The sequence below is a fragment of the Leucoraja erinacea genome, chromosome 9 (assembly GCF_028641065.1).
Source record: "Leucoraja erinacea ecotype New England chromosome 9, Leri_hhj_1, whole genome shotgun sequence".
NCBI lineage: Eukaryota > Metazoa > Chordata > Chondrichthyes > Rajiformes > Rajidae > Leucoraja > Leucoraja erinaceus.
Genome location: NC_073385.1, coordinates 39,329,256 through 39,337,542, shown reverse-complemented (window position 1 = coordinate 39,337,542; position 8,287 = coordinate 39,329,256).

Sequence of the window (8,287 nt, the reverse complement as noted above, 5' to 3'; positions counted from 1 at the left end):
AACCTAGTGGCCCGTTTTCTTACAGAGACCATGGTGTCCGATTATTGTGGGCTTGCTCCATCCGCTATAACCAAAACGCATTATAAAGAGTTCCGTGATAACGAGAATAGACTATATAATAAAAGTTAGATGTGAAGTAGATGTTATTATGATCCTGTAGGTTGCCTTTAAAGAATGTTCTTTATTTGTTAGTTTCTGTTTTTTGTGTGGTGTATCCTGTTTAGTGACATTTGAAAAATGATGTGCTGGTGCTTGTTTCTTGTTTTTGAGTGATTTTTTTTCAATGAAGAGGCAATGATAACATTATTTAAAAAAATATCAGATCACATGTATATTGGTGTTTAGCGTGCTTAATCCACGTTAAATTGACATAAATTAAGTAATTACTTGGTATTGCATTCATCTTTATTTTGCCTTTGAAATCATGTCAAAAATTAAGAGCAAGAGCAAACTGCTGGATGAACTCGGCTGGTCAGGCTGCATAAATAAATGGAGGGAATGTTTCTGGTTGGGATCTTTCTTCAGGCCATTCTTCACCTTGACTCGCTGATTGCATGTGGAGTTTGCATATTCTCCCTGTTGCCACGTGGGATACCTCCAGGTGCTCCAGTTTCCTCCCAGATCCCAAAGACATTCAGATATGTAGGTTAATTGGCCTCTGTAACATTGCCCCTTATGTGTAGGGAGTGGATGTGAAAGTGGGATAACATAGTGTTTGTGTTTAGGGTGATCGATCTTTGGAATAGACTCAGTGGACCGAAGGACCTATTTCCATGCTGTATCTTTAAACTAAACTAAACGGAAATCGGATTTAGATGTACTTGTGGTATCAAATGGCCTATGTGGAATGTCTTCCTTCTCCTTTCCTACAGTAGAAAATTCCTCATCCACAAACCATAAAAATCCATAAACTAACCACTAGATCATGATTCTTGCCATATCTGTCAGTGTCGTCAACAAACATACAGTTCCATGACTAAGGTCAGCAAATGGCCAATTCGGAATAAGCTACAACTGAATCGTTTTGGACTGCCCTCCATTGTTTAAGTAAATAATTGAATAACCTTGCGTAAAATGTTTAGGCCAAATGAAATAATTCACTTATTATTTGTGCAAACTGAGAATTCAAAATATTTTACTAGACAGCGTTATATGGATTGTTGGTCACTCAATACGAAAGTTCAAACAAAGCTTTGAATAAGCTAAATCCCATTTCTGGAACAAACTGAGCTGACAATAAGCTGACATTCCACATTGTTTTCACGGGCATCATCAGCCCTTTCCTGTCCAAATATTTGAAGAATATGTTTTGCAAGCAGCAAAGTCAATAGTAGTGCTGGGGATCTTAGAACAGATGAAGCTCCAAAATGAGTGAAAAATGAAAATCAACATAGAATTTCACCTTTTTCATCACTCTAACATAATTTTCAAATAATTTCAAGATTGCCCAATTGCAAATATGAAGGTTATGTGATAGATGCTTGCTAATTTATCATGGTTTAGAATTAAATTATGGAGACACAAGAAACTGTAGATGCTAGAGTCTCAAACAAAATGCAATGTTCTGGGGGAATTCTGTGGTTCAGCATCTTTGTAGAGAATAGAAAGACACATTTTCAGGTCGGGATCCTTCTTCAGACTGATTGGAGTAGGGAGGAGGAAGCTGGAAAAGAGAGGCAGGGGGGTGGGACAATGCTTGCAAGTGATGGGTGAATACAAGGAGTGGGGGCATGATAGGCAAAGTGGTGGAATGAGTGACAAAGGCTAGAGGTGAAAATAGGGAGAAATGATGTCAGATACATGATGTTCATGTCATCATAGCAGAAGTAGGCCATTTGGCCCATCAAGTCCAGTCCACCATTCAATCATGGCTTATCTAGCTTTCCATCTCAACCATATTCTCCTGCCTTCTCCCCATAATCATTGACCCTTACCAATCAGTGTCGGTGGGGGCGCTGCACTGGCGGCAGCCCTGTCAGCAGCGCGTTAGTTTTTTCAACTTTTTTTATTTTTTTGGTATGTTTTAAAGTATGTTTTAATGTTCCTTCGTGTGTTTTGTGTGGGGGGTGGTGTGGGGGGGTGAGGGGGAAACCGTTTCGGTCGCCTCCTCCAAGGAGAGGCGACTTTTTCCAGGTCGCCTCCCCCGTGGCCTAACAGCGAGGATCGGCGCGGCCTTTCCCGGAGACGCGCCCGGGGCTCGGGGCTCCGGCGGCGGGTGCAGCGTGGACTGTCAGCACGGAGCTGGGGCTCGCTGGAGGGGAGCGCTCCGTTCCGTTGGCCCGCAGCAGACGGCAGCCTGAAGCCGTGGTCTGCACAGCTCCAGCTGGCGCGGCGTCTACAGCCCGGGATCCCTCGTGGGGGACCCGGGGGGAAGAAGAAGCTTCCACCGCCGGCCCGCGGCCAACTTCTACCGCGGGTCCGGTATGGACTTAACATCAGCCCTGGAGGGGAGCTTCGACCGCCGGCCCTGCAGACTGCGGTGCTTATGGCTGCGACGTGGAGGGAACTTTAAATCTTCGGCCGCCGGCCTATACCAACTAAAAGCTGCGGTCTCCGGTGGGGATGAGCCGACTCTGGACTTACCTGGACTTGTACCTTGTCCTTACCATCTGGACGCCCGCAGCGACTGCTGCGGAGGGTTGAGGTCCCGACCACGGGGGAAAATGGAGGAGGACTGGCCAAATTGTGTGCCTTCCACCACAGTGATGAATGCTGTGGTGGATGTTTATGTTAAAATTTTATTGTGTTTTTGTGTGTGCCCTTTATCAGTGTATCGCTGCTGACATATCATTTCACTTGCACTTTTTGTGCAATGTGACAAATAAACCGTTGTATTGTATTGTATTGTATCAAGTCTCTGTCAATCTCCACCTTAAAAATACCCAATGAAGAGGAAGAGGGAGGCATATGGATGGTAGGGGACAGGGAGGAAAAGAGGGTGAATAGAGATCTAATTTCACTTACTCCACAAATCTGATGCATAGGAAGTGTAGCAATGTTACAACATTTTGAGATTCTAAAAATCAAGTCTGCAATTTATCCCATCAGATAAAGCATAAAAAGAAGTTTAATTTGACATCTAATCCACTTTCTTATCTTCAGTATTAAAAAAATTATGGCTATTTTCACACTCGGAAATTAGCATCTTGTTCCCTCTTGCTTTTCCATTGACTTAGCACAAATGCTGTGATCGAGGACAGTCAAAAACACATAACTTTCTTAAAAATTAAGAGAACTGAATGAAATTTGCAGTTATTATAGATTGACGCATTCTGAAACAAATATAAAACATCTTACTGGATGACCTGAAATTAAAGCATATAATTAGTTAGTTACCTAATTGTAGCTAATTACAAAATTGACTGTTGTGATGGAAATAGTAAGCCTTGCCTTGAAAATTCAAAAATGTGATATTCTCAAGATCAGAACTTTAATATTATTGTATTATATGCTGTAAGTCTGTAACAGATAGGTAAATAAATAACAATTTCTAGCAATAGACCAAGTCTTTATGGAGAAGATCAGTTGCTACCTGGTACATTGGCATATCATAATCAATAGCATCACCATACTCCTCAGATTGTAACCAATAAGCAACTCTGTACACCTTGTTTTTCCTCAACGTTTCAATTTTGGCATTGTAAACTACAAGTTTTTGCTCTTCAAACCACGCATGACATGCCTTTCTGCCCACTACTTTCCCATTAAGAATGTCCTGTAGATTCCATTTCTTAAGAAAAGGATAATTGTTTTAAATAGCCTAAGTATCCAAATAACAAACTAATCCCATTCACACAAGAATTCACAATATAACATGCTTTTTAAATCTCACTGTCATGAACATATGCCAGATGGAAGGAATTTAATGTTTAATTCCCATAAATTAATCTGGAAACATCTACTTTCAATATAATCAAAATTATTATTTTTTGCACAATAAATGTGGCTAAAGCTGTTGTGTATATTTAGCATTAAAATATTGATTATACAATTACACAAAATAAAGACGATTTGGATGTTCTTATGATTGTCCAAAAAAAAGAGAATTTTAATCATCTTGCGAGTGCGTGTTTCTGGATTGGAACGTTGCATTTGCGGTGAATTTGAACGTCATATCGGCAGGAAAGATATTGCTGGTTCGTATAGGGCCCAAATCACATTTTTGCATCGTAAAATTAGATTAAAGCCACCCCAAGAAGCAAGATTTTATGTAAAATAAACGATTTACCCTTTGTTTTGTCCCGTTCTTGCGATCTGTCACATTGTAGGCATTGAGGGTGTTAGAAGTTGCTTTTTATTTTAATCAAATTATTAAATTGTACAGCGATTTAAAAAAAAAAAACGGGAACGGAAGTCCGATCGAATTTTCTTCATCGACTCGCAGCCCGAGGAAATCCCTCTCCGAGTAGCAGTACAAAACCGGATTTTAATCCCGTTCCCCCCTCCTCAAAGGCGCCAAAGTTGCGCACACAGCCAGTGGCAGAACTGCAGCACCGTTGAAGGTAGGTATTGTAATATCGCTAGGAAGTGTATGATGCAATTTGCAATTATTTGAGTGACATCTTGCAAATTAAGTGTGTGATTACCTATACAAATGGTTCCTAGTTCCAGTCACATTATGACTGGTGGCAAGTTACCTTGTTACACGGGTGAGGAAAATCACATGGAGAACATAATACGTCTCGAGGAGAGGGGAGATAGCTGGGAGAAAGAGGTGAGGGGAACTAAGAGCTGGTGAGTACTAGGTGGATCCAAATAGTGAGGGTTTGATTGGCAGATGAGCCAGTTGGGGGAGAAAAATGGGGAGATAATCACAAAGGTTGGAGGCAAAAACACAAATGACTGCAACTGATCTTAATTTCTTTTTTCATTTGTATGCCAATAAACATGGGGTAGACAATAGACAATAGGTGCAGGAGTAGACCATTCGGCCCTTCGAGCCAGCACCGCCATTCAATGTGATCATGGCTGATCATCCCCAATCAGTACCCCGTTCCTGCCTTCTCCCCATATCCCCTATTTTTAAGAGCCCTATCTAGCTCTCCCTTGAAAGTATCCAGAGAACCTGCCTCCACCGCCCTCTGAGGCAGAGAATTCCACAGACTCACCACATTCTGTGAGAAAAAATGTTTCCTTGTCTCCGTTCTAAATGGCTTACTCCTTTTTACATTTGTAAATCTTTTTACAATCAATTGAAATTAATTTCAATTTTAATGTTATTTTTCATTGCTCTTACAGAAAATGCAGAACTTCATTGCCAAGACTCAAGAAATTAGCAAGGCACCAGAACAGAAGATTCAAAGGCTTTGAGCTGGTCAACTGAATAACTTCTTGCAGACATCAGAACATTTCTATAATTATAATTTATAGATCTGTAATTTAGAGTCGTAGTGATACAGTGTGAAATCTGGCCCTTTGGTCTGACTTGCCCGCACTGGCCAGCATGTCCTATCTGCCTGCATTTGGCCCATTTCCCTCCAAACCTGTCCCATCCATGTACCTGTCCAACTGTTCCTTAAACGTTGGGATGGTCCCTGCCTCAACTACCTCCTCGGGCAGCTTGTTCCATACACCCACCACCCTTTATGTAACAGAATCCTATTAATATTTTCCCCTTCACCTTAAACCAATTTAATCTGGTCCTCGATTCACCTACTCTGGGCAAGAGACTCTGTGCATATATCTGATCTATTCCCTTCATGAACTTATACACCTCTATAAGATCACCCATCATCCTCCTGCATTCCAAGGAATAGAGTCCCAGCCTACCCTCCCTATAGCTCAGATCATCTAGTCCTGGCAACAGCCTCGTAAATCGTCTCTGTATCCACTCCAGTTTGACAACATCTTTCCTATAACACAGTGCCCAGAACTGAACACATCTCTAAATGCGGCCTCACCAACGTCTTATACAACTGCATCATGACCTCCCAACTTCTATACTCATATAATTTCATAGAATTATGATTTAGGAATGAATGAAGATTGAGCACAGTTCTGAGATGTGTAAAATATAAATAATAATGTTTAGTTTTAAAGGGACTTTATGATTTTAAGAAGCCTTTGTCCAAAATTAGTGATTAAAATAGCAATGAATAGTCAGTGTGAAAATCCCACTTCAGAAGAAAAGATTATTATTTAACACACATGCTATGACATTCTGTGTTAATGTGTTTTAAAAAAAAATACTTTACCAACTTCTCATTAGAAACCATAATCAGTAGATAGCCTTCTAAAATGGGATTCAAGATTCAAGATTCAAGAGAGTTTATTGTCATGTGTCCCAGATAGGACAAATAAAATCTTACTTTGCTTCAGCACAACAGAATATAGTAGGCATGAATACAGAACAGATCAGTGTGTCCATATCTACATTACTAAAACTCTGTTCTTGACCGGTTTTGGCTTTCTGTGCTGCGGTTTCCGAGAGTACGCCACCACCTACGGCCGTCATTTTTGGCCACCTCGCTCACAGCCCCCCTCCGCCGTATGTGTGCCGAGGATTTTTCCGTCGATGAAAATTGACAGAGATATTAATGTTTTTACAACATTCCCCATTCTCTCTGCTGCCTCTGCTGGAGGGAGAGGGAGGGACTATAAAACCAGGAAGTGGTGTGCCTCACTCAGTCTCTGCAAGTGGTGTGCCTCAATCAGTCTCTGCAAGTGGTGTGCCTCAATCAGAGCTTTGAATGACACTGACAAATGTCTACAGCACTGTGAGTACCCTTAATTTGGTTTGAAAATGAAAATATGGTTAGAGGTAAAAAAGCACTGCCTGCAAATGGTTGTTTGGGTTTGGGTTGAAGTAAAAAGGCACTCCCTCCTCCCTCCCCCCCTCTCCCCCTCTCCCTCTCCTCTCCCCCCTCCCTCACCTCTCCACCCCCTCTCCTCTCCCTCCAACTCTCCCCCCCACTCCTATTCCCCCCCCTCTCCTCTCCCCCCTCTCCTCTCCCCCCTCCCCTCCCTCCCTCCTCCTCCTCTCCTCCTCTCTCCTCCCCCCCCCCTCCTCCTCCTCTCCCCCCTCCCCTCTCTCTCTCCCCCCTCTCTCCCCCCCTCCCTCCCCCCCCCCCTCCCTCTCCTCTCCCCCCTCCCTCTCCTCCCCCCCTCTCCCCCCCCTCTCTCCCCCCCCTCTCCTCCCCCCTCTCCTCCCCCCCTCTCCTCCCCCCCTCTCCTCCTCCCCCCCTCCTCCCCCCCCCCTCCCCCTATTCACTGCTTTTTCCAGGCACTGGACTGAATGTTTATGTCACTCAGTAATCTGATAAACACCCATTTTTTAAAAGAATTTACATGTTTTCTTGGAATTTGGGTTGTTCTGATATCTGCTGCAAAAACATCATAAAATAGAAAAAAGCATCCCTTAAACAAATAAGTATAAATTATTGTTTTAAAAGCTACTAATATTTTATATGACAGGAGATGGTGATGGAAAAAATGAGTTAAACTTTAAAAAAAAAGTTATTTACATTCTATGACTTTGGAAAAAGTCTTGGGAATTTAAAAAAAAAAGGATATATTGCTCGGAGAGGAAGATGGGCAGTCCCAGAAGGTGGGCTTGTGCCAACAGGAAGTCGGGGAAAGGCATGAGCAAGATTATTTAATCATGTTGGAAATTCCCATTGAGTGTTTTATTAAACTTTTTTTGGCTTATGCTGCGTATGTTGCAACAGTATATGTTAAATATAAAAATAGAAGTTAGACACATTAAGCTGGAGTAACTCAGTGGGTCAGACAGCATCTCTGGAGAAAAGGAATTGGTGATGTTTCGGGTCGAGACCCATCTTCAGACTGAGAGTCGGGGGAAAGGGAAACGAGAGATATAAACGGTGATGTAGAGACATATAGAACAAATTAATGAAACATATGCAAAAAAGTAAACAATGATGAAGGCCATTGTTCGATGTGTGTTAGGTGAAAACAAATACAGACAATGAGACTCAACACAGCGACTGCGAAGCTGCTATGATTTTGATGGGGAGGGATGGGGAGAGAGGGATGGGGAGAGAGGGATGTAAGAGTTACTTGAAGTTAGAGAAATCAATATTCATACCACTGGGTTATAAGGTGTCCAAGCGAAATATGCGATGCTGTTCCTCCAATTTGCATTTGGCCTCACTCTGACGATAATATACTGTTAATACATTTTGCTATTGAAACTTTCTAGAACAAATTGAGAAATCTGAATGTCTGCAGCAAATTGGAAATTATAATATGTTACATTTACTTCAGCAATAATTTGACATGAATGTCACCCAACAATCTTTACAGTTATAAGATTATCCTAAAGTTT